This window comes from Gallus gallus, chromosome 4 (assembly GCF_016699485.2).
Source record: "Gallus gallus isolate bGalGal1 chromosome 4, bGalGal1.mat.broiler.GRCg7b, whole genome shotgun sequence".
Classification (NCBI taxonomy): domain Eukaryota; kingdom Metazoa; phylum Chordata; class Aves; order Galliformes; family Phasianidae; genus Gallus; species Gallus gallus.
In genome coordinates, this window is record NC_052535.1 from 77,621,269 (window position 1) to 77,646,459 (window position 25,191).

General features: G+C 35.8%; 1 long non-coding RNA gene across 1 annotated transcript in view; it reads right to left on the reverse strand.

The window, feature by feature from the left end:
- Positions 1–6,662: 6,662 nt before the first annotated feature.
- The window catches only part of LOC107053297, a 136,942-nt gene continuing 118,413 nt past the window's right edge, over positions 6,663–25,191 (reverse strand). The window contains exon 5 of the long non-coding RNA XR_006939074.1: positions 6,663–6,982. This is a non-coding gene — a long non-coding RNA (uncharacterized LOC107053297). The remainder of the gene's footprint in view (positions 6,983–25,191) is intronic.

A 25,191-nucleotide genomic window follows, 5' to 3' on the forward strand; every position in this document is an offset into this window, starting at 1 on the left:
ATTTAAAGTGCTATATAACTCCTTGAAAATGCAGGGTAGTCACAGTCAACCACGCTTTGTGCCTTAAGCAATGTGCTACCATACTCACTCAGTCCTCCTCTCCTCCTGTAGTTTCAGTTTTCTGAGGCATGAGGGCTATTGCTCTATGTAATCTCCTTGGCCCTTCCTCAGTTCCCTGGAAAGCTCCATCCTGCTCCTGTCACCATGATACACTGAACACAACCAGAAACAGCATGCAAGGGGCATAAAGCAGCCAATAAAAGGCAGCTTTTAGGTGGAGAGATAATTCCTTGGAGAAATAGTTCAGAAAGAAGCACCTGCCAACTCTAAGCTTGCTCTTTCCTGTTTTCCATGACACTTGTTTGACCTTAAGAAGGCTGTCAGTATTTGGTAGATAATGCAAGCAGCACAGCAGCACAAGGGAAAAAAAAAAAAAAAAAAAAAAAAAAAAAAAAAAAACGCAGATACAAAGTCTGAGACATTGTGCATGCTTTCTAGCACGTATTTTACACACAGCCAAATGGACAGATCTTCACCTCTGAGGCAAAATATTTTTCACAAGACTACAAGTGAATTTTATCTTAGAGACCAGTCAGGTGAGACAACAGGCTTAATAATGTAACACACTTACATGCTTGTGTCAGCAAGAGGTAAACGACACAAGATGAGTTATTTCTACAGCTTGAAAACCACACATGAGAAAGGCCATACTGAGCCAGGATGTGAGATGAAAGATCACAGGTTTTTGTTTGTTATTATTAGTAGTAGTAGTACTAGTGACTCCTAAAAATAAACAGAAAATGTTTTGGACATATTCAGATCTAGCTAATTCTTGTCACACTGTCAGCCTAGAGTGATAGTATTAAATACCTATTCACAGCTGCTTCACATTCACACTATGCTGTCATTAAGCACCCTTACTGAGCTTCTGGGAATTCTTTGAGATAATGACACATGCTTTCATTTTAGATAGAATAATCTGCATGTTCTTGAAATCCATGAGAGAGTACATCAATTAATATATCACAAATATGAATTCATAAAACTTGTCTGCATGTTTTTGGTTGATTTATTATTTTTAAACAGTCTTATTCTTTCTGCTTGCCTTAAATCATTGCTTATTTAATCAAAGATCTGCTGGTTTACTTAAAATAAAAATGACAAACAGGCAGAACTTCTAAAACTCCCAAGGAATAGAGAAATTTTTATTGGGCAGAGAAGAAAGTGAAAAAAGAAAGGTTTTGTACAGCCTCTATGTAAATATACTATACTGGACAGATATATGACAAATCAACCTTTTTCTTTAGTCATCAGATACTAAATATTTTGATATTATTTTTTTCAAATATCACATGCGATTGAGAGTAATAAAATGCATCTTACAATTTGTACAGAATTTTTCACAATCTTTTTCTGAATTCAAGACTTTTTAACATGCTACATAAGTTTACAAAGGCTGAATTGCACCAGCGTTTTAAAGGGAAGTACAGAAACGGAAGTTGAAGAAGTCTAACTAACACCCCTGTGTCTTTACTCCTTTAGCTAGGAATGAATGGATACCAACTACTGTCAATAGTGACACAAGTCTAAGTAACTTAGGTGGTGTGAAGGTGGCTCTCTGGTTCATCTCCTCTCTGTCAGATAGGAAAAGAACTTCATAGAATCATAAAATCACTAAGGTTTGAAAAGACCCACAGGATCATCCAGTCCAACCATTATCCGTCACAAAGGAATTATCTTTCACCTTCCTGAAAGGGTAGCTCAGGGTAGAATCCTCAGAAATATCACCTGCAATTTTTACCTTTCAGATTCAAAAGCTTTTTAGGAACTAACAGGTTCTGTGGGCATTCAGCTTCACTAAAGACACTGAGATAAGTCTGACCTAGAGCTGACAGAAACTGAGTCCAGCAACATGGACTCATGACTTATTAGGTTGTTTTGCATGATTTTCCAAAATTTTGGAAAATTTTCTTGGGCGTAGGATAGATTTATGATCAGAATAGGTTATACCAGTAATCTGACAAGGAGAACTCTTCTCTAGAATTGGAGAGGCTGATGCTCATGGCCTTGTTGACGGGGTAAAACTAAGAGCTTCCATATAGGATCTCATATCACAAAGACTGTGACCTCTTCGTGGGTATTTGGGTAACTTAACTCCAGGAAAGAATTTCAGACATTCCTAGGTTTGACTTAGTTAATAGTTGGGAAATATATAGATTCAAAATCTTCTGCATTTAGGAGAATATCTTTTAGACTAGTGAATATGTGTTGAAGACTTGTTCATAAGTCTAAAGTGTGTTCTTTTGTCAACATAATCAAAGTAAATTGTATTGTAAGTAAAATGACTGGCTTTAAGAGTGATCAACAAGCAATTTGAAAGCCAGACTGTAATATTTCAGGTATGTTCTTAGGAGTGCATTAAATGGTCTTGTGAGAGGTCTGTGAGAATTATATGCATTAGCCATTACAACAAATAATTTAAGGAAAAAGCAGCAATAAATAACCAACAGAAGTCTTTTTGAATTTCCTGGCATCAGTTTTTTGAGTGTCTCATCTTCAGCACAGTTAAGGGGGGTATAAAAAAGAAAGGATTGTTCATAAAGGGGTTGCTTTTTAGCACATTAAATCTTGACTTTTATTCTAATAACAGTAGCCAGCAGGGTCTTTAGACCTTGTGACCAAAGACTTGGTGAAATACAAGGTTCACACAAACTGAAGAATCTGATCATAAGGGTGTCTCCAGGCATGACAAAGTCATCCTGGGCAGTGCAGTCCCTCAATAAGAAATATTTTCTTATTGAGTGCAGTTATTAATAATGTGCAGTTATTTATTGTACTTTGGACACTGAAAGCATTTTCAGTCTTAAATAATTACACCATGTCTACACCAACATGTTTGAATGAATGTAGAAAATGAATTCATACTGGCACTTAGCGTGTGAAATGGAGTAACACCGAGGAATGGAATTTTCCTGTGAAAGAATTTAAAAACAAAACAGACACACTTGCCCAAGTCATGTTGGCAGATAGTTGTGATACAGGGAAGAAAATTTAAATCTACAGAGTCATGGGCTAAATGATTCTCCTATTAGAAAGATTTCTCATGTTATGGGAACAAGGAACATATAAAATGATGTAAAATAAAGAAGGAAACTGACGGATCTAAAGACCCCTCAGAAATCATTACGAAAGTCAGCAGATTAAATAGAAGGTAATAATTATGCCATTGTTTTTTAAATTCTGCTATAAATCCTGCTTCAATAGTTAAAAGAACTTCTTAAAACATAAATGATTATTTAAAAAATCCAAAGCAAATGTGTTTATGCTGGTCTGAACTTCAGGAAAGCAGAATTAGAAATTTTTATGAAGAAATTCCTTAGATGTGTTGAACAAATATTTTTGTTTTTAATCTCTGGGAAAAAAAGAATCCAGAAATCTACTAAACTTGCCAACAGCTGTCAGGTTGGGAAAATCTAAGCATAATTTAGCTCAGTAGAGTGTTGCCTTTCTATTTTGGCAATAAAGTAATTCACTAGATGGTGACTAAAGTAAATTTCATTAAATTAATGGAAACTATTATGGCAATTGCAATGTTTTCCAACCGTATTTTTCATGTAGTGAATTTTAGAAATTCAACATTATGGAAACCAATTCTGACTTGATTAACATCAGTGTAAAATGTCTGTGGATTCAGTCAGACAAATGAAAATATGCCAGAGCATATCTAATGTTAGTGATATCAGCAACACGCTCATGATGAAAGGCATGTTGTGGTGCCATTATCCCCCTCACCCTAATGAGTATGTGTTCTCTAGGAGTAATTACAGGAGCAAAAGCACAAGCTTAGGGAGAGGTCTTCTTGAACCATACTCGCAGGTCACATTCTTACTGTGTTTACATGTGTTCACGTTTGATATTATAAAATAATTTCATGATACGGACACAGATCTTAAGCTCAACTTGTACTACTTTTTATTACTTTATTATTCTGCAGTGGGTTAACGCACATAAAACAGACTATAAACTTTAAACAACCTATTTAATCATTCTATATTTATTGTGATAGAGATTCCCAGTGATAGCTGATCATAGGTTGCCTAAAATCAGACTGTAGCTAAGGCAATAATTTGTAATTCAACCAACCATATCAAACAGTGAAATGGATTTACGATAGTGAGAGAAATGAAGGTCAGCTCTCAGCAGTGAAGGAACTGTTGACTGTAGAAGTATGTGATGAAATTAAATATATGCTTATGCTATTCTTAGAAGAAACAAAAAGCAAGCTGAATGAACTTCCATTGCTTTGTGGTTTAAGTTTCCTCCTCCCTTCTGTCATGGTTTTATGATTTTTGGTTATCAGTATTGCAAATCACAACATCATGCAGTCGAGTTTCCCACATATGGGGAAATCACAGGGGTCAGCACACCCTGAGCACACTCGAAAAGGCTCTTGGGGAACGTAGTTCTTCTCCTCTTCCAGACAGGTACCCAGAACTAAAGCATTTGCTCTTTAACTCCCAGTACACTGCATGATGTTGTGATGTGGAATACTGATAACCAAAAATCATAAAACCATGACACCTTTCCACAAGAACAGCTGGATGGTCACATCAAGAGAGTAGTACATTATTATTCATTTTATGCCAGCTAAAAATGAAAACAAATTCATACATATTTGCATCTAATACTTAGATAATATTTTATGTATATTTCTTTTTAGCATTTAACTAATAATAATAAACTTAAAGAAAAGAAAAGAAAAGAAAAGAAAAGAAAAGAAAAGAAAAGAAAAGAAAAGAAAAGAAAAGAAAAGAAAAGAAAATCACACTACTTTGCCATGGGTATTTTCTTCACAGATGAGTAGAATCAGTCACAGTTCTTAACAATGGTCATTTTGTATACTATTGTAAAAATTTGGGCATTTTGGACCTAAATGTTATCAATGTCCTGTGGGGGGAAGGAACAGTGCTGCATAATGTCTGAAAAAACTCTTGTTATTTTCTATGTTATTTCTTATTATGTTAAATATGTAACTGTGATAGGACCATCTTGTCACCTTGTTTCACCTCACAGCTGCCTGCTAGGATCTTTTATCTACAGATGCTCACCTGCATAAATATCTCTAAATCTGTCAGCACAAATATAGGCAAATCTACAACAGATGCACCAGTGCACCGTTGGAAGAATTCTTCCTGGACACAAAAGCAACAACTTTTCCCTTCCCATCATATTTTTTTCTTTTTGATCTTGAAGTAAACATCTGTGCCATCTTCACTTCAGTGTTGTGCTTCACTGTTATGTAAAGGGCTCTCTCCCACCTCACCTGATACTTTCTGGCCATATTTGTGAAAATTGATTTGTTCAGATTCTAAATTGTGCTTCTTTTTAAAACATGAATGGAAAAAAAAATCCAAACATACATAAAATCCTAAGGGAGGGAAGGGAGAGAAAGGTATAAAGGTGTAACTTTGAATCAGTCAGCCAGGTTAGCATGAAACTTCTTGTTTATTTATTTAAAAGAAGCATAAGTTAGCATAGAAATATTAGATTCCATAAAAAAATTCCTCCTCACTAATAAAAAAACCCTCCTAGCTAATGAACACTTAATATAAAAAGATTTGAGGATTATTAATTACAGAGGCACTGAGGTTTGTCAATAAGACAGTCCAAACCACAGATGGTAATTTTGTCTGCATTTCAAGCAACAAACACAAGCTGTAATGAAAGCTCAGACACAAAGCTGTCAAAGAATCAAGGTTCACTTAGTAGCAGAATAAGAGAAGCTGAGGTGTTTGGCACATGCAGGACCGCAGGAAGTTAGCAGTTCATAATTTTATTTGTTTACGTTACATAAAGAATGTAGACTGAATTAAATAGATAGAGATATGGTATTCAGTCCTTGATTGGCTGCACCTCAAGCATGCCAAAAGTATAAATTGATCAAAGGTAAGTCTGTGGACAGAAAAATATGTATGATCATTTTGCTAATAACAATATAGAAAAACAGCATTGTATGGTGCAGCAACAATTCTGAGGATGTCTACTTACACAATCAGGCTTCATTCTAAAATACATGCAACGCATTACCTATATTCCCTTTCTACTCTGACAAAGATTAAAGACAACATTTTGCAAGAAATGCATTGGAAGATCAATTTGTTTTTTATAAAAGATAAATCAGACAGCTATCACATTGATTAAATACCTACAAATCCTTACAAGCCCTAGATAGGTGTAACTGCTTTCTAGGGCTGTTATTTAGCCATTGTGGAGGTTTGATTTCAACAGAATGAAAAGACGTCATGCATAGAGGATCCAAACAGCAAGAAACATTTGAGACAAAAAACGTGCCTCGTGATTTTAAATTTATAAAGGTGTAAGGAAGTCTGCAGAAGAAGAGGTCAGTGTATTCTCCAGGTCAATATTACTGAATTTCCCATACAACATGCTTTTAACTTGGAAAGTTTTAGGAAACTGGAGGGTCTTTACAAGAGTTTTTATAATGAAAATTTATTTCTAGTCCAAAGCCCATGGAAAACATGTGTAGGTCTGTTGTTATTTTCTTTGTCTTACTTTTTCTAGCTGCATTAAATCATAACTTCTTGTGGAAATTGTGTTACCTACACAGTAACACAGTACACCTGGAACAGCTGTAGACATACTGAAGGTCAGAAATTTTATTTGAGGGGAGGAAGGAAAGAAATACAAAATGCACTCATCTTGCATAGATTTCTCATCCCAGGATAGAGGAAAAGAGCAGGTATCAGCAGCTGTTATGCCTACAACCACCTCTGTGTGTAAGTAGCCCACCTTGTGAACAAACTTACTGGATAAGGTGGGTCAGCAGTTGCCAGTAAAGAGTTCTTCTCTGCTTTGTCATGCTGCAAACCAGAGTTTGTGGTTAGCTGCCTGCTGATGGCCACGCAGAAGTGCCCTCATTTTGTCCTGCTCCTGGGACTGGGACACCTGGGGTTCACTTTGCCTAGGGAATATAAATAAATATTACTGTTAATCTGGTGTGATCCTAGCTACTGAAGATTCACAATATGCTTGTATAGCTATATATAGAGGTACATAAAATGAAGCCCTGACTATACTCCCAATCAGATGCATTGCTGTTTTGTACCATTTATTTGAAGACATAGTATTGTTGGTCTAGAAGAACTAATTACTGCATTTTTTTTTGTTGGTTTCTAGTATTGAATACAGAAGGGAAAAAGGGATGTGCTGGTGGGTAAGGGGATGCTAAGGAAACCACAGAGCTCCTTTGCTTCTGATGAAATTAGAGTGATGGTGTTTTGGGGGCAAATGTGCAGAAATCTTTTTATTTATTCCTGTAACTTAGAACAATTTCCTACATGCAAATCTTACAAAACATGCAGAATACGGTCAGGAAAGAACAGGTGTCTCTGAGAAATACTAGTTACATTGACCTCAATAAAGTATTTAAACCATGTCTCATTATGCTCCACAGTAAACTTCTGTTTAGTTCAAAACAAAGTCTGAGAAAAACACCAGGAAAATGTGCAAAATGCCAAAGGAGGAGTGAGATCTGAGCATGACTGAATGTTACTTTTAAGCCTATATTCCTCCTTTGATGCAGGCTTATAAATCCAATTAACATTAATGAGAAATGTGTTGTGCCCACATGCAAACGATCCTCTGCAAACGATGAGAACCCCTACTGCCCCCTCCTAGATTTCTTTGGATGTTTCAAATACTGAGCTGTTACATTTAAAGCATATTTTGACTTGAAGATTTTCAAAGTTTTATGTTTATTCTGCCTTAATAAAAGCGAATAGTGGCAAAATGTAATTGCTTCTATAACATTTTGCAAAAAACATCAATAAGGTATTTTATTCTTTTGCATGTTTGAAAAAAAGACAACAACAAAAAAACAAACAATGTCAATGTATTTTGCACGGAACACGTAGCCTACATTGTCTAAATCACAAAAAGCTGACAGTTCTGTAAATAGTGTTTTGTGAGGTGTTCATGTTAGATTTCTGAAAAGAGAAATAATAAATCAAGTGAAGAGGGTGTAAGAAAATGGGTCCTGATCTGGAGTAAATTAATCAGTGGTGTCAACAAGAGCTTAGATCTGCAGAAAGACTACTCCTTCTTCAAAGAAACAAACATCTTCAAAATAGAATGAAAGACTTCAATTGTTTCCTGAAACAGATTTTAAAATGAGGAAAGAAACTCATCTGCATTATTAATCACAAAAACACATTCTACAAATTTTAATATTGTATTTATAATTTCCTACTCAACACAGTATTCCTCACAAACCAACAAGGTGACAACCCCAAAACCGGAACAGATGGCCGATAAAAAGATCTGCAGATTCCCATTTCTAATGAATCTCAAGAATCCTCCAGGATTCATAATAAAGCAACACTTAGGTCCCTTTCAACCCAAACAATTTTGTGATTCTACTCATACATATAAAAATAAATGTACTTCTTCAGTAGCTTCTTCGGCAATACTTCTATGAAACCAGTTAACTATGTCTGGAAGGTTTTATTTCTAAGTTGAGGGACATCTTCCTGCTCCACAGATGGTGTTACAAAGCTATCTTTTAAGCTTCAATTGAACTTTTTCCCTATCTGGATCAGGATGTGTGCATACTGTTATTATTATTCTCAATTTTGCTCTGACAGCTACTTCACATTCAGTCAACTTTTCACTTTCCCTGATAGCCCTTTCATGACTTTTCAATCTTCTTGGCGTAGAAAAAGAACAGCATCAAAATTTCTCAATCTGCCACTGGGTTCTTCCTCATTCCCTACCAGTACTGTGAGTCAGCTGTTCACTCCTCTCTTGATTAGTTAGCCAAATGAAGACCTGTAATGATAGCAAGTTATCTAATATGACTAGTTCAAGGATTTCATTTCGTTTTGTTTTCAAAGTCCTACAGTCATTGTGAAAACTTTTCAAACTGTCCTCTAAATTACAGAATGCAATATAATGATAAGTAGAAAAGAGATGTTTTCTAAAATTCTTGGCAGAATATATCTATCTCATTTGAGACATGATAATGAATCTTTCTCTCCTAGAAAAAAACTTTCACAACTTTTAAACTATATTTTGGTGTTGGTTTATTTTATTATTTTATTTTATTTTAACTTCCTCCATATATATGCCCTCTGCAAGACTCAGAAACCATTTTCTACTCCTGAAATCCTTCAGTTAACTGTAGAGTCCAATCACACAGTTGTGCAATTTCCTTTTACTGTCATATTTGGGTCTTTTAATTCTCCCTCAGTCCTTTCTCTCTAACTTCTGTTGATCATTGCTGATGTTGACTGTACTACCTCTTCTCTGTGATAACGTGATGCTGCTTGTAATTTTCTACAGGAATCTCTCCCAAGGATTAGAGTTTCAATAATATTTGAAATTCTACATGTATTGAGTTCCTTATAGAAAAGATGTGGAGCTCTAGTGTGTGCCTCCCAATAGCCCCCAGCTAGTAGAAATTCTCTTGTTGTTCAAGTGGAAGAGGTCTATGATTTCAGAGAAGAAAGTTGTAATTTCCTCTTCATTCATCCATTCAGTCTGCTAGTAAATGTGATTTCTGAGTATACAAGCATCCATGAATGGTTTTATAATGATCCTGCAGTAAATTAATGTGATTTAATCTGTAGAGACTTGAAGGCTGCAGCTGCATCAGATAATGTTGCCCTCCTCCTGAAATGTAACAGTAATTTTGGTGGTATACAGAAAACCAAGTATACAGAGGGTCCAACAGTAAACAGAACAGAAATATATATATATATATGTATGCAGATGTATATAAATATCAGACCATTATTTCAGCTACCTTACTAACAGCAGGACTGCAGAAAAGTTGCTGATGACGGACTATAGATTCAAAAAGAAAAGGGGTGGGCAAGTGGAACTGAAGAGAGGGAAATGTAGCCAGAAGGAAAATAAAGATGTTGAGTTAGAGCTTACATTGTGAAATATTAAGAAGCAGAGAGCCCTTGCAAAATGTAGCTCAGTGAAACCTGCAGGGCATAGCCACAGCCACAAATATATAAAAATATGGACAATTCATTCACTTGTAAACACTCCAGTTTTCCTTGAAGGTAAAACAAGACAGTGGAATAAAAAAAAAAAAAAAAAAGGAAGAAGAAATCAAAATTCAGAGAAGAAGCTACTAAAAATACAACCTTAGACATGCATATATACAGAAATGCAATGTCCTATCTGGGAAGAAACTGCAGATGGAACTTGTAAAATGTCCCATTCAACTACATAAGGCACATGAAAGAGAGGGAGGTGGTATGAGACAACAAGCATGGCATCACTATGGGAACATCCTGCCTGACCAACCCAGTGGCCTTCTATGATGGCGTAACTTCATCAATGGAAAAGGAAAGAGCCATTGATGTCATCTATCTGGACTTCAATAGCATATTCTATTTAAACAGGAAAGATATGAATATAATGGGTGGGCCCTTCAATGGACAAGGAACAAGGAATATTTAGAGCAAGATCATATGCAGAGAGTCAGTGGGTCAATGACTAGATGAAGATCAGTGATAAGTGGTATCCCCCAGTGGTCGGTACTGGGACCAATGCTTTTCAATATCTTCATCAATGATATTGAGAGTGGGATTGAGCGTACCCTCAAGTTTGCGGATGACACCAAGCAGTGTGGTAAAACCAACATGTCTGAAGGACAGGATGCCATCCAGGAAGACCTAGATACGTTCTAGCAGTGGACTTGGGAGAATCTTGGAAGTTTCAACGAAAATAAGTGCAAGTTCCTGTATCTGGGTTGCGGCAACTCCTACTATCAGTATAGGCTGAGGGATGTAAGGATAGAGCAGAGCCCTGCTGAAAAGGACATGGGAGTACTGGTGTACGTCAAGCTGGATGTGACTCAGTATTGTGCCTTCACAGCCCAGAAAGCTAACCATATCCTGGGCTGCATCAAAAAAAGAGTGGCCAGCAGGCCAAGGAAGGAGATTTTACTCCCCTATTCTGCACTGGTGAGATCTCACCTGGAGTACTGTGTCCCGATCTGGAGTCCTCAGTACAGGAGAGATGTGGACTTGTTTGAGAGGGTCCAGAGGAGGGCCACAAAAATGTGCCAAGGGATGGAACATCTCTCCTATGAGGACAGGCTGACAGTGCTGTTGCTGTTCAGCTTGGAGAAGAGAAGGCTCTGAGGATACCTGAGAAAAGCCTTTTGTATCTAAAGGGAGGCCTATAAAAGATAAGGGGACAGACTTTTTAACAGGGTATGTTCTGACAGGACAAGGGGAAATGGTTTCAAACTAGAAGAGGGGAGATTTAGACTAGATATAAGGAATAAGTTTTTTATGATCAGGGTAGTGAGGCAGTGACGCAGGTTTCCCAGAGATGTAGTGGATACTGTGTCCCTGGAGACATTCAAGGTTAGGCTGGATGGGGCTCTGAGCAAACTGATCAAGCTGTAGGTGTCTCAGTTCATTGCAGGGATGTTGGACTAGATGTCCTTTATAGGTCTATGCCAACTCAAACAATTCTAGGATTCTGATTTCATGGACTATTTTACTTTACTTTGTTCTCCCCAGAGAAGGATCACTTTGATATCTCAACCAAAGATGATTCTTGACACAGATGGATGTGTCTTTGTTCTTCATAAAGCATAGCAGAACAATCTCTTCTGTAGCAGACTTATGAAGAACCCACCAAGAAAAAAACAGGAGGGGGAACAACTGATATATCGTCGTTATATAAATGATAAGGGTGGATAGTGATAGGACAAAAGGGAATGGTCTTAAACTGAGACATGGGAGGTTTATGTTAGATATTAGGAGGAAGTTTTTCACACAGAGGGTGGTGACTCACTGGAACAGGTTGCCCAAGGAGGTTGTGCATGCCCCATCCCTGGAGGCATTCAAGGCCAGGCTGGATGTGGCTCTGAGCAGACTGGTCTAGTCGTTGGTGATCCTGAACATAGCAGGGGGGTTGAAACGAGGAGTTGAAATGATCATTATGGTCCTTTTCAACCCAGGCCATTCTATGATTCTATGATTCTATGAAAAAGCCAATTTCTCAAAATCTATATAAGAAAGGACATGTTACCTTTCCTGCCACACCAAGAACTGAAGAAGAAAAAATCATTTTGTTCTCATTTCCATTAGCAGAGTTAATGGGGATACTGTTAAAGATCTCAAGCCTCTGATTCAGCCTTCATCTGACCTCTAGCAAGGGGTTAAGCACTCAAAGTTCTGATAGCTCATCTGTGCTAACCCATTTGACCAAAACCCTCTTGTGCACATATAGCTCATTTGCTCTCAGATTTTACTTTGGAAGCTATGAATAATAAAACACCCACACATTTCTAAAAATGCAAGAGTGTATAGTAATATCAGATATTACACATTAAAATCAATAGTGAAATCAATTGTTAGAAAAATGCAAAGTGAGAGAGGGTTAACAGAATATCCAGTTAAAGCTGATACAGCTTGGAGAAACAGATGTTTTTAAAAATATTTTGCAATGATTTATAAATATCAGTGAAACTGAACATGCTTATTTTTCATTCATTTCATAAAACAACTTTTCTTCCATGATTCAATTTCCCCATTAGAACATTTTTATGCTCTTATAACATTCAGCACTTGAAATTCTTGTCTTCACACATACTGTGTTTTGAAAAATAAATAATACATACTTTTCTAAACCCTTCCAAAGGACTTAACTCAGCAGAGTCTCTACAGTACAGTTGTTTCTACATTCAGATCATTTATTTTCTGCTAGTATTTAGTGGTAACATCTTGGTTTTATGCATTTATGTGTATGCAACATAAGTGAGGAATGCTGGCAAAAGTTTAATTTTCTAAAATTATTTCTGTGTTCTGGTATTACACTATCTGAGTGCCTGGATTAAGGTGCTACATAAGAAAAAAACTTCAATTGATGAAATTTTGATGAAAGAATTCCACGTAATATTTAAAAGTAAAGAATTTTCAAAATTGGAAAAATGTAAGCCATGCAAGTATTATTTGCACATTCTTTGTGCATGAGATAAGTTAAGAGATAGAATTATGTCATGGATAACGGACACACATCAGTCAGAAAATTTTTAATTTGGAAGGGTGTTCTGTTAAAACAAAGATAGCAAGTTATTAAAATATTGAATTTGTTTTGCCCCACTCAAACATTCTTAATGAGCAAGTCAGCAAAACAAATAACAAACATACCAAAACCCATTAAGTATAAAAATTAAAAGAAACAAAAGAGATTGTCATCAGCAATCATCAAGGTAAAAATGTTGAAACTGCTGTAGTTTCTTTCCTATTCCCAAATATTTTTATTTGTCATAAGTCACAATAAGATACAGGGTACAAATATGTTCACTGCTCCTTCTCCAAATTTACTCTAGCAATTAAAAAAAATGCAATAGGCACAATCTACAATTACAAAAATTGAGAGTAAAGAGGAAGTTTCTATCCGGGAATCACTATGTTTATTCTGTCACTTTGTATATGTTTGTCTCAGCACTGTTTTATTTATAAACATACACTGGAGGGGGGGTTAGGTGAAACTAAAGGTTACAAATAAGATGAATGATGGGAAGATCTTGTGAGACTCAGGAAAGGGAAGGTTCAGGAGTGAAAAGCAGAAACCTCAGGAGACTGAAAGTATCTGGGATGAAATTTAGTGTACAGAAAATAAACCTTTGTTGTAAACATGGGAGAGGACAGGATGGAATGGGAAAAAAATAGGTTTGAATTGGATGGCAAAGGACAGAAAAGAACAATGAGAAAAGGATAATTAAAATACAAGGTGGAAAAATTACTCAATGCTTAAGTTGCTTATTTATACCCATATATAAGATTCAAGGTTTGAGGTAGAACAAAGTTTGCCATTCTGGTATATATGCACTCTATTATGTACTAAACTACAGGAAGTAAACTTCCTACAACAAATTCTGTCAGAATGAACTGTCTGTCATCCTCACTCACATAGCACTCCAGCAGGAAGAGGTTAATGTGGAAAGAAGAAGCTGGCCCAGTGCCATGTGTCAGGAAAACTCACAGGATACACCCTTCAGGACTCTTCCTGAACGGAAAGAAAGTTTGGGTGGAGTTTGGCAATGCATAAAGCAGAAATCCCAGGCACATCCGTGCTGAGGATTAAAAGCAAATTTGTTCCTCCCAGGAACTGAGTATCATGTCAGTAGCACTGCATCTCAGCTAACAAACCAAGAAAAGGACAGGATAATAGAATATTATTCCATAGCTGTAATTTTTTCTCCTAAAATAATGAAATCAACTATTTTTTATTAGAACCCAAGTTCAGAGGAATTTCTTGACTGCTATTCCTTTATATATATACATGTATTTAGTGAAAATATATTCATCTACTAAAGTAGGACAAATATCTTGGAAAAAATAAGTAAATACAGTTAACATTAATACTAGAACGTTACATTTCTCACATCCTAGTGATGAGTGGTATTGAGGGTTGAGCTGTCAATACTTTTGGTTGCAGTGGAATGTCATCCTCTTGAACAGGAGCAGTAACAAGTAGCCAGAAGGGATGGAGTGCAAAACATTTACAGGAAATAATTTGAGTCTCAGATGTCTTCATTATACTTAGAAAGTAGAACACCCAAATATGTGCATGGGCATGCAGACATAAAATGTCTATGTTCAAAAAAACTGTGTGCGATTCCCTCCCTCTCACTGCAGGAACGTGTGATAGCTGTTCTCATGCATATGCATTTTAGAATCATCTTTTTTATTTTAGAGTTAACAGAGGGTTAAAAAGCAAAACAAGTAAAATTGTGTGCCTTTAACTACAAAGACCTTGGAGAATTATAATGAAACCTTTTAAAAATTGTGTCTCAATTGTTTCTGCATAAAAGAGTGGAAGTTGAGCGGGCTGAAGCATATGACTTTGGGTTTCATTCAGTATTTGATTTAATATGTACAAAATTCGAATAAGGACTATGGGACTAGATGCATAAAACTCATCAAAGTTTGTTTGGGTGCTACTGAACCTCAGAGATTAACAATTTTATCATTTTCCTCTATTCAGTAAAAACTGTAGAATTTAACCCAATTCTCACAAAAGTCAAAGACAATCTATTTACTGCTTTCCAGTCACCAAGAATTAGATCTTTTGTCACTGGCCATCTCATAAGGAATTCAAGGATCTATTCATTGATGTACATTATATGTTTCAAATAAGCCCTTTTTGGAAGACTAATTGCTATTATATGATAATGCAAATGACAAGCTTATTTTCTAATATGCAATTTTCAGGTAATAACCTGAATGCAATGTGCAAAAGTGTTGCACTGAGGTATACTGAATTACTGGAAGTTAATTCAGACAAGATATTTAGCAACGAGCATATACAATGACATTCACCAGGCACAAAGAAAATAAGTCATTTTCTTTTTAGATGAAGAAGAATGAAGCACATTTTCTTGCTTTGCATTTATGTTATTTGGTAAATTGTGAAACTTAAAGGTCCTTGGTAGTAATGGACTCTCACAAGTTCTTGAGCACAAAAATACTTTGAACACTCAAATATCTTAGACTCAGTAGGAATTTTGTCCCACTCTCACCTGAGCTAATCTTGGAGTGTTTACTTCTTTACCGCTTTTTGAAGGAGTCTCACAAGAAACTTAGCTTAATTACTGTGATTTTTTTTGTTTGCTTCTTTCTTTCTGTAGGACACTAATGCAATATATGTTTTTATAATCAGTATGAAGCAATCTCAGGTTATGAAGGCAGATGGAAAAGAAAACCAATAAATTCATTATTGCTTCCTTTCCAAAGAGCTGGGGTTTCTATTTGCTGTTAAGAATAGTGAAACCCAGAGACAAATACAAATAAAAGAAAATTTGATAAAACTTTTTTGCAGAATTGCATCTGTTCTGGAGTACTGGTAGAATCTAGATGGGCAGTTGATGGAGGTTCCCTGATTCAAACACTTTTTAAATACATAAATCAGAAATAAATGTCTAGAACAGGTGTTCTTTTTGTAGTAAACACTATGAGAAAAGCTTTGCAGAAGAGTCATCTGTGGATTTCTGCATGTAATGAAGAACTATTTCCAAATAAGCATCCTTTTTTTTTTTTTCTTTTTTTTTAAATCATGATCTAATAGAACTTTCTATCCAAAATGCTTGTGTTACATACTCTCTGGGATCCAAGGAACAATGTACTCTAGATCACTGCAAAACACATGCTCAATATCACGTGTCACATTCAGCATACATTATAGCCACAGAGGTCCATTCTGATTCCATGATAATATATACTGAGGAATTTCACTCCCATTCACTAACTTCTGCATTACACTGACTACCCTCTGGTTAAAATAACATACATGCCTCCTTTTAAGCCTCATTTGGGTAAAGATTTCAAGTGTTCATAAATTCACATTTTTCCTTAGTTGGTTGAAATAGTAATTAAATAAATCTAAGAGGAGATGCCAGTTCCTGCTTGAATTTGATTAATCTTTTTTCAACACAAAATGCTTCAAACTCGCAACAGGAATCTGGGCTGAAATTGTCTTCATTTCATTACCCGTGCACTTCAAAGACTCATAGGAAGGACAGATATTTCTTCACTAATGTTGAAGAACAGCACCAGTAATTTCCATGGACTGAGAAAAGGTCTATTAAATGCTTTGAGTTTGGGAGACAGAACTTTGCCATTTCCCCCTGTTAAAGTCAAAGGCAAACACAGCTGAGCTTTGCAGCAACAGTGCTGTTACGTATACAATTGACAAAAGATCCAACGTAATTTTTTGTCAATACTTTGAGACCTTATTGATTTTGTTTCCTCTTAGGGATTGTCACAAATTAGGTACAGAAATACAAACCACAGCAATGGTTAGTGCTTAGGGCTGGGATATTTAAATAAGATTAAATTCTACACCACGAAGTTTTGGAGATTAACACCAAAACTGGATTTACTTTCAATTTTTATTTTTTTTTTCCCCATTTGGAAGGAGTAGAAATCCCGTATCACAAGAAATGTCATTCAATATTTCAGTACAACACAACCTCTTACGATAACACTAAAAAGAGACAAAATCTTGTAGAGATAGTCCACCACAAAAAAAAAAAAAAACAAACAAAACAAAACAACAACAACAACAACAAAACCCTTGGAATTTTTATAGTTGGAGGAAATTATTTGCTGCAGAAAATGAAAGAAATGAAAGCCAATTTATTTTTCACAAAGTATTATATAAAAAATAGACTCTGGTATTTTTTAAAAATATAATAACAATATTTTGATCTGATATTAATTACTTTCTTAGCCTCTGATGCATCCTACTGCAAGATTGGAAATATGTTGGGTACCCTCTAGTGGGCAAAATATCATATAACTTCTTATCATCAAAAATGAGAATTTGTGCATGCATTTCAAAACAGCGAAATATTGATTTTAACTTTAGAAAGATCATGAAGAATTCTGATGTAGCTATGATCTAAAACATAAAGGAAAAGTAGACATAACTGCTAAAAGAAAAGATATTCAACATTTCATTTTGTTTCTAAGAATAAATCATGGGACTATAGCCATGTGAGATTCCTTTCCTCTCTTGCAGGCTGGAATGTCTGACTATAATTTTATGGCACTTGTATGCCTCTTAAATCCCAAGGTAATGGTTGTGTTTTTCAGAGTCCTATCAATAGATGCACAACAGTCCCTTCAGAATGAGAGCTAAACAAAAAGCTCATCCTAGGAAATAATCATTTATTTTTTGTGATAGAGTACGTAAGAAAGTACAAAGTTGCTATTAAAAATCCTCTATTTTTTTTTTTAAACAGAGACCCAGGAATTCCCAGCCCCTGCTGACCTCAGATTCATACTCATTTTTTATCTCAGTTCAGCTACTCACTAGCCATTCAGTGTTGGCAGATATGGATCAGACATCATAGATGTTATTGGTTTTCTCTATAGAGAAGTTGTGAAAACTTACAGATGGAACTGAGGATTATTGTGGTACATAGATGCTGCAAACACCTTTTCTAATAACAGGCATTAAAAGGCATAATCTGAACAACCATTACTAGCTACTTGGAACAAGCAGTAAATCAGATAAGGTATATTTACTTTTTTTCCCCTATAATTTGTTCTTATCTCCTATCTGTCATTTCTTTGAGGAATGTGAACTTTCTGATGTTTTGATGGTCACTACATAATTTACACTGACTAATTTCTCTTCCTCCATGCAAGTGACTTACATCACTGATTTGACAGATCAATTAACACTTTGTCAGTCTTTTCTTCCCACATTATTCATTAGTAGGTCACCTTCATTTATATACCATCTTTATATCTTTTCATTTCATAGCTATTTCTAACACTAATTTGACACGTGTATTATTAGGGCTTCTGTTTTCTGGATGCAAATCACATGCATTCAAGAACATTTCACTCCTTACCCATGTTAGAAAATTTCATAATAGAAATTTCATGTTCTCTTTGTATCAGTCATTCCTTTCGCATTTTCAGGTGCCTGGGAGAGCATACAATAAAGGATTTATGTGCCTGAAACCAGTGCAAGAGTTCTTTAAAAAGGAATATATCTTTTCAAGGCATGAACTTGTGTATCTGAGAATGGGAAGCAAAATAGCTGGCAAGCAGAGTAAACACAGACCTTCTGTTAGCAGGTCTCAGATGGGAGGATAACCAAAATTATCCCTTTTGAGAGCACAGATTCGGAGACTCCCTTCATCCATGGCACGAGCCAGGCTCAGCCCTGGAGCTCAGCTGGTGACCATACAGTACAACCCCCAGGCCCTATCCAGGATATGCAAAGCCAGACTTTTGACTTTCTTCACAGATTCAGATGCTTATCAGAAGGAAAGAATGAAGTTATCCATATTAAAATATTCCAGGGAGCTTTCTATTTGTCTCCCATTGCCCTCTGCTCACTATGGCTAAACTTTTCTCATGTGAGAGCAGAGAAAAATCTTTTTACTCGCCTGAAAAGAAAAAGCATTTTTCAGGGAACAAGGAACAGAAGTTTCAGGACAATCATCTTTCATGCACACACACACACAAAAAGATCTACTATAAAGTCCTATTTACAACAACTCAAGATTAGATTATAGAACTGCCTTTCCAAGGTTTATGCAATCTCCATACTTCAGGTAAAACCTTTTGTTCATCTTCATACTTGAAAGAGGGAATATAACTTCTTTACCTCATGCGGCTTTTTTTCTCAGAAACTATGATATTCATATTTATAAGAGAGTTTACATGTATACTATACTCTTGGGAGTTTCTCTGTGGTCTAAAAGACTGATTAGTATTTCTTTCATGCCTGAATCGAGTTCAAAATGATCTCAACAAGAAGCAAGGGAGGGGAACCCAAGTCTTTTTCTCTAACAAATCCCTTGAACCTCACAAGAGCTCAAAAGGTAAGGTAAAATCACAATGCCCATGTAGAGCAATTCTGTCACTATTTCCTTAAGAGAAGTGACACAAACCACTCTTAAAATCAAAATCAAGCTACCAGTAGTAACCAAGAGGAATAACTGAATCTTGAAAAACAATTTAATCTGGTTATTTCTATGGCTAATCACTCTTAAGCATATTTCCTATAAATACTGCAGCTTTATGTAGCTCCTCTGTTTTGCTTTCTGTATAGATATTTTTAACACATCATGTGTTTAGGACAAAAGGATAAATAAAGCTTGCTTCTTCAGTCTAGGATTCTAGTGGCAACTGTATTTTTGTGATGAGCTTAAAAGGGTTGGTTTAAGCTTCAATCCAAACATTTTGTAAAATTAAGCAGATGGCTGCTGGCTCCATAGTGTTATCTAACAGAAATGAGTGCTGGAAATACTACACTCCTGTTCAGGCAATGGAAATATTCCTGAACTTTAATAATCAAAAAAAGCAGCTCATCTCAAAATTGACATATTCTTTGGTAACCAAGAAGGCATACACGTAGACCAATAAAGGAAGAAGGTAGAAAATTGTAGGTACTTTAATAATTATTTAATAATCCTGAAAAGAAAGGCACTTCAAAAGTGACAGGACATTCAAAGACGTTAGCCCATTTCCCAGTTTAGGTAACTACATAGCTGCTTTGTTCATCTGTGGCTACATTTCCACAGCAATAGCAGAAGGCAGAGTCACTGGGTAATTTTCAGGTTCCGTTCCCTTAACATAAATGTTCTGATGTAGTCATTAGATCACAGCAAAGAGACCGTTATCAATATCTTTAAGCAAAATGCTTGTCCTAGGCTCTGAATACATTTCTAGCTTGGTTCACCACTTATCTCATGAGGTCACTCATAGGAATAAGGCTTCCCCCACATCAGATCACAGGAACTGCTTGTATCCCTGGAAAAAGCATAAAACAGGAAAGAAGCCTGATTTAGGAAAGGGCAGAACCATGATAACACCCTCTTCTCATGCAGTGGATGCAGTGGAGGCATGTGAATGCCAGTAATACAGATTTCCTTCTGACAGCTCAACCCAGGAACAATGAGGTAAGGCCTTGAAGGCTTCAAGTGCAGCTCTGTATTGTTCCCAGCCCCAGCCCTCCCCAGCCTCCTCCTGCAGGTCATCCTGGGCTGCTGCCTCTAAACAAGGCTTTCTCAGCATTTCCCTACCACTCCTCCACCCTGCTCAGCAATGTCCTTGCTGAGTTCCTTGCTCTGTTTCCAAAATTCACCTACAAAATGTCCCCAGTCCTTAGCTTCTCACATGCATTCTGCACTAGAGAGACACTACTCTTTGTCTGGTTAATTACAGTGTAGGAGATAAGTACCATCTGGATGCTAGTAGTAAAAGTATTATAAATCACTTAATTGTCCACTAATTTTGAACTCTGGAAGACATTCTGTTCTTAGACGCCAAGGAAATAAATCATATATTTTCTGAATGTGTGTATTGTGCCATGTTCATAGAATCATAGAATCATTAAGATTGGAAAAGACCTCTAAGATCATCTATTCCAACTATCCTCACCACCAATATTGCTCACTAAACCATGTCCCTCAGCGCCATATCGCCACATTCCTTGAACACCTTCAGAGGCTGTGACTCCACTTCTCTCAACCCAAGTACTGCACTTGAATGACCAATAACAACTATAAAAACAATCATACAGATAATGCTTTAAACACTATTTGAAAGCTTCTTCCTCCTATTCCTCAGTCTTTACATTCCAGCGCTGCACCGATATTTTCACTTCAGCAGATGTTTCCCCATTGAGCTTTTCCTGTTTAATATATTTCAAACCGAAGTTTCAATCTGCTTGCTCACCTCTCTCTACTTCAATAGATCAGCTGACATGGAAGTAGAAAAATAGCTCAAACAGATGTTTCAGAAGTTAGGAATATTAGAAAAAAGTAGAAGATGCTAATGTGCATATTATATTTGTGTGTGGCAGCATTAACAGATGCTCACTGAGACTAATAACTACTTCTATCATTCTCCATGGAAACTGATAGAAAATTTGAATTTTAAAAGTTCCTTTGAAAAGCTCACATGGAGTAATATGATTTATTACACACAGTGAAAGTCAATGAAATTTTGCCGGGGAAGCATTTATTGTATTTCAGACAAATGAAAGTGACAAACCCTTGCCCTAAGCAACTTAGCAGGTTGTGGCTTCCCTGTGTGTGGTTGTACAAAATGCTGAGAAGAAGAAATTAGCCTCTATGTTGCACTTCACAAGGCCCAATTAGTCACAGGTCTATGCTCCTTTTAGTCTCTTTTCTCTTAATAAAATAAAAAGAATATTAAAAAATTATAAAAGACCCCTTAGTTTATCTTGCTTTCAGTGGCTATGCCACTTAAATGTGAACAAGAAGTCTTAGTTTATATGTCTGTACACACTCTCCTAATATGATCAGATAGTGACATAAAAAAAAAAAAAAAAAAAAGAAGCATAATACTTTCAGTAAAAAGTTTATAAACTATTCAAGTGTTATTCAACTATTCAAGCTGGGAGTTAAAGAAAGAAACAAGCAAAAAACATAATATCCTAGAGCACAAGTCTAAAGATGCAAGATATGGGAAAAGCCATAATGGTTGATCATAGAATCATAGAATTGCTAAGGTTGGAAAAGACCCACAGGATCATCCAGTCCAACGATTCACCCATCACCAATGGTTCTTGCTAAACCATGTCCCTCAACACAACATCCAAATGTTCCTTGAATACCTCCAGTGTTGGTGACTCCACCACCTGTCTGGGCAGCCATTTCCAGTGCCTGACAACCCTTCCAGAGAAGTAGTATTTCCTAACGTCCAGCCCGATGCACTTGATATATGTTTACCTTCCTAGTCTCGTTTTGGATTTATGTTTCCAGGTTGAAGAACAGAGAAGAGATCAGTTTTACTGAGCAGCAAGAGATGGTGGAATGAAAAGGACTAAGAGCTAAGCTCTGACAAAACAAGCTATGGGTAATAGAAGTGATTAGCTTCCAGAAGCACTGCCTTTTGTAGTCAATGAGTACTGGAACCTGAACAGTGTTTGTAGAGTTAACGTGGGATATAGTACTGCAAATGAGTTCAACTTTGGTATCTGGTGGATTACTTACTGCTCATACAAACAGTATGGAAACTCTTTTGTCTAATAAATATATTAAAGACAGTGAAACTAGATGATTTGCCCAAGGCCAGGAGGCAATTTGTGGAAGTTCAGGAAAAAAAAAAAAAAAAAACAGAAAAAACACTCATCCCACACACTCATCTGTCCTATTCTGAATCTCAGCCATGGATCCTAACTGAGAGAGCTTTGCCTTGAAACAAAACCTGACAGTATCCTACTAAAAACCTTAATCCTCTTCCCCCACACCTTGATAGCCGACAAAAAAAAAAAAAAAAAAAAAAGTTCTTTGATTTCAACAAGAGTTGAAGTGGATCCTTTATGAGTGAAAAATTAAGAAATTAGATATTTTTCCCCTTCAGCTTTCAGTGATAGACACTTTTACACTACATACTAGTGTAAAAACATTTGTCATATGGTAAAGAAGCATTTGACAAACTGCTCTGTTTTTCTAATGCACTTTTATAACATACTTTAAGTTTTATACAGAGATGGAAGAAGCTTGAAGCTCCTGAGAGCATAAGAAATGCACAGAGCTGCAGGGAATACATTTTAGAGAATAGTCATTATGTAAGCAGTAACAATTATATTTTAGCATAAGTCAGGTTATTCGTGAACCAAAAACTGTTTTGAATTTTGATTGTAGAGAAGAAATAAAGCTTTTCACATGAGAAACACAGACTGTTACAGCAGCTGAAAAATTAAATGGTCTTGCAGAAAATACTACACTTTTAAATTCAGATTCAGACATATACATTTATAGTTAACACTGTGGGAGATTCATATTATCTTCCTTAATTTCTGAGCCAACTTCATATGCGCAGAACAAGGGAGATCTCTTAAAAAATTTTTCCCAGAAATTTCTTCTCAGGCAGTTTTTGAAGAATCATTAAAATATTAAGACCACTGACTAGATTCAGGAATGTTACCTGAGCACATAGTGATTATTGTTACATAACAGTCATTTATTCTATAATTTCAGATATAAGGTACATAACGTTATTAAATGAAATTGTGAATTCCTAATCTACTTCTGTAGAATTTTATTTTTATATATTATATATATATTTATATATATATATAAATGTATATATATATATATATATATAAATGTATAAGTGTATATATATATATATATATAAATGTACTAAAAGAAGATCAGTTCAGGACAAAAAAAAAAAAAAAAAGAGTACAATTGTTTCAGTTAGTCAAATATATGCTCCTTGTTTTTAAGATACATTTAGAATGCTGTGTTTGACACAGGTTTATTCACCAGAATATACCTATTCTATGTTCCTAGTGTCCCAGTGGGGCCTACTGTGAGAGGAGGCTGGACCAAATGTCCATTAGTCCCTGAATGCTTATAAAGCTTTATGACTCCACTGAAGGTTGGTATCAAAGCCATTTTTAGAAATTAACTTTCTATTTACATTTTACCTATTAGTGTTTAGGAGTGGGTAGTAAAAAAAAAAAAAAAGTAATATTTGTGACTGTGGATATGTTTTGAAGAAGCCTGTGCAGAATTATTTGCACCCATTCCAGACCTATGCCTAAGCAATGCAATCTTTCATCCTACGATTTTGTGATTATCATTCCATGAAAAAAGAAAAAAAAAATAGTTCAGAAAATGAGAGCTGGCTTTTTACTTAGAGAATAAAAACAATAATTATAGTTTCTCAGGTGAGTTCTTATATTCTCATTGGAAATAAGAGTATATTCCCGTACATGTGTTTTCATTACCTTAATCATTAAAATAATATTTAAAAAAACAAAGAAGAGATTGTTCCTGAACTTGAAAAAAAACAATATACTGTTAGTTAAATAAAATATAAATAGAACCATGTTTAAACATTATATAGTACTTTTCTTCTGAAATACAATATAGGTGCTCCCCATAGAGCAGCTGTGCTGGGAAATAATTACGTTTTAAATAAAGATATTGGATATTTGGATTTAGTATACTTTTCTAACTTTGTTATATTCATGCACTGAGCATTTAATAATATTAAAATAAATTGGTAAAAGACTTTCTTTTAAGATATAAGTGGATTCATGTCACTAGAAAGGACTTTATCCTCCAACAAATCCAGAAATAATTTCAGTTTCATATTTCTTATTAATCTACTTTGAAGTACATTTAAAGAAGTAATTCATAAAAGAACTTTCAGTCACCTAAGAACTCACAGAAGTTTATTTGATTGATTGAGAGTACTCTCAAATTAATTCCCCTAATCACAAACAAGAGGAAAGGTATCTCTCTAGTTCCTCTAACTCAGACAGAAATGTTTCCATTTGTTCTGAAAGGCTCACTCTTCTCTTCTCCTGGTACTTCCATCTCTCTCAGGCATTGCAGGTACCAGCCAGCACCTGCCTCACAGGGTGAAAAATCTTGCTTCCTTTCTCTGTGTACTCCTGTGAATTGGTTGTGTTAAAGCGGGTTGCTCCATGATCATGTAGAGCCAGAGCATCAGCCAGATACCACAGAACCACTGAATAATTTATACTGGAAGGGATCTCTGAAGGTTATCCCATTCATCACCTTGCTTAGAGCTCGGCTGGCTTTGAAGTTAGGTCAGGATGTTCAGAGTCAAATCCAGTCAAGGTTCAGGAATTTGCAAGGACAGAGATTCTGCAGCTGCT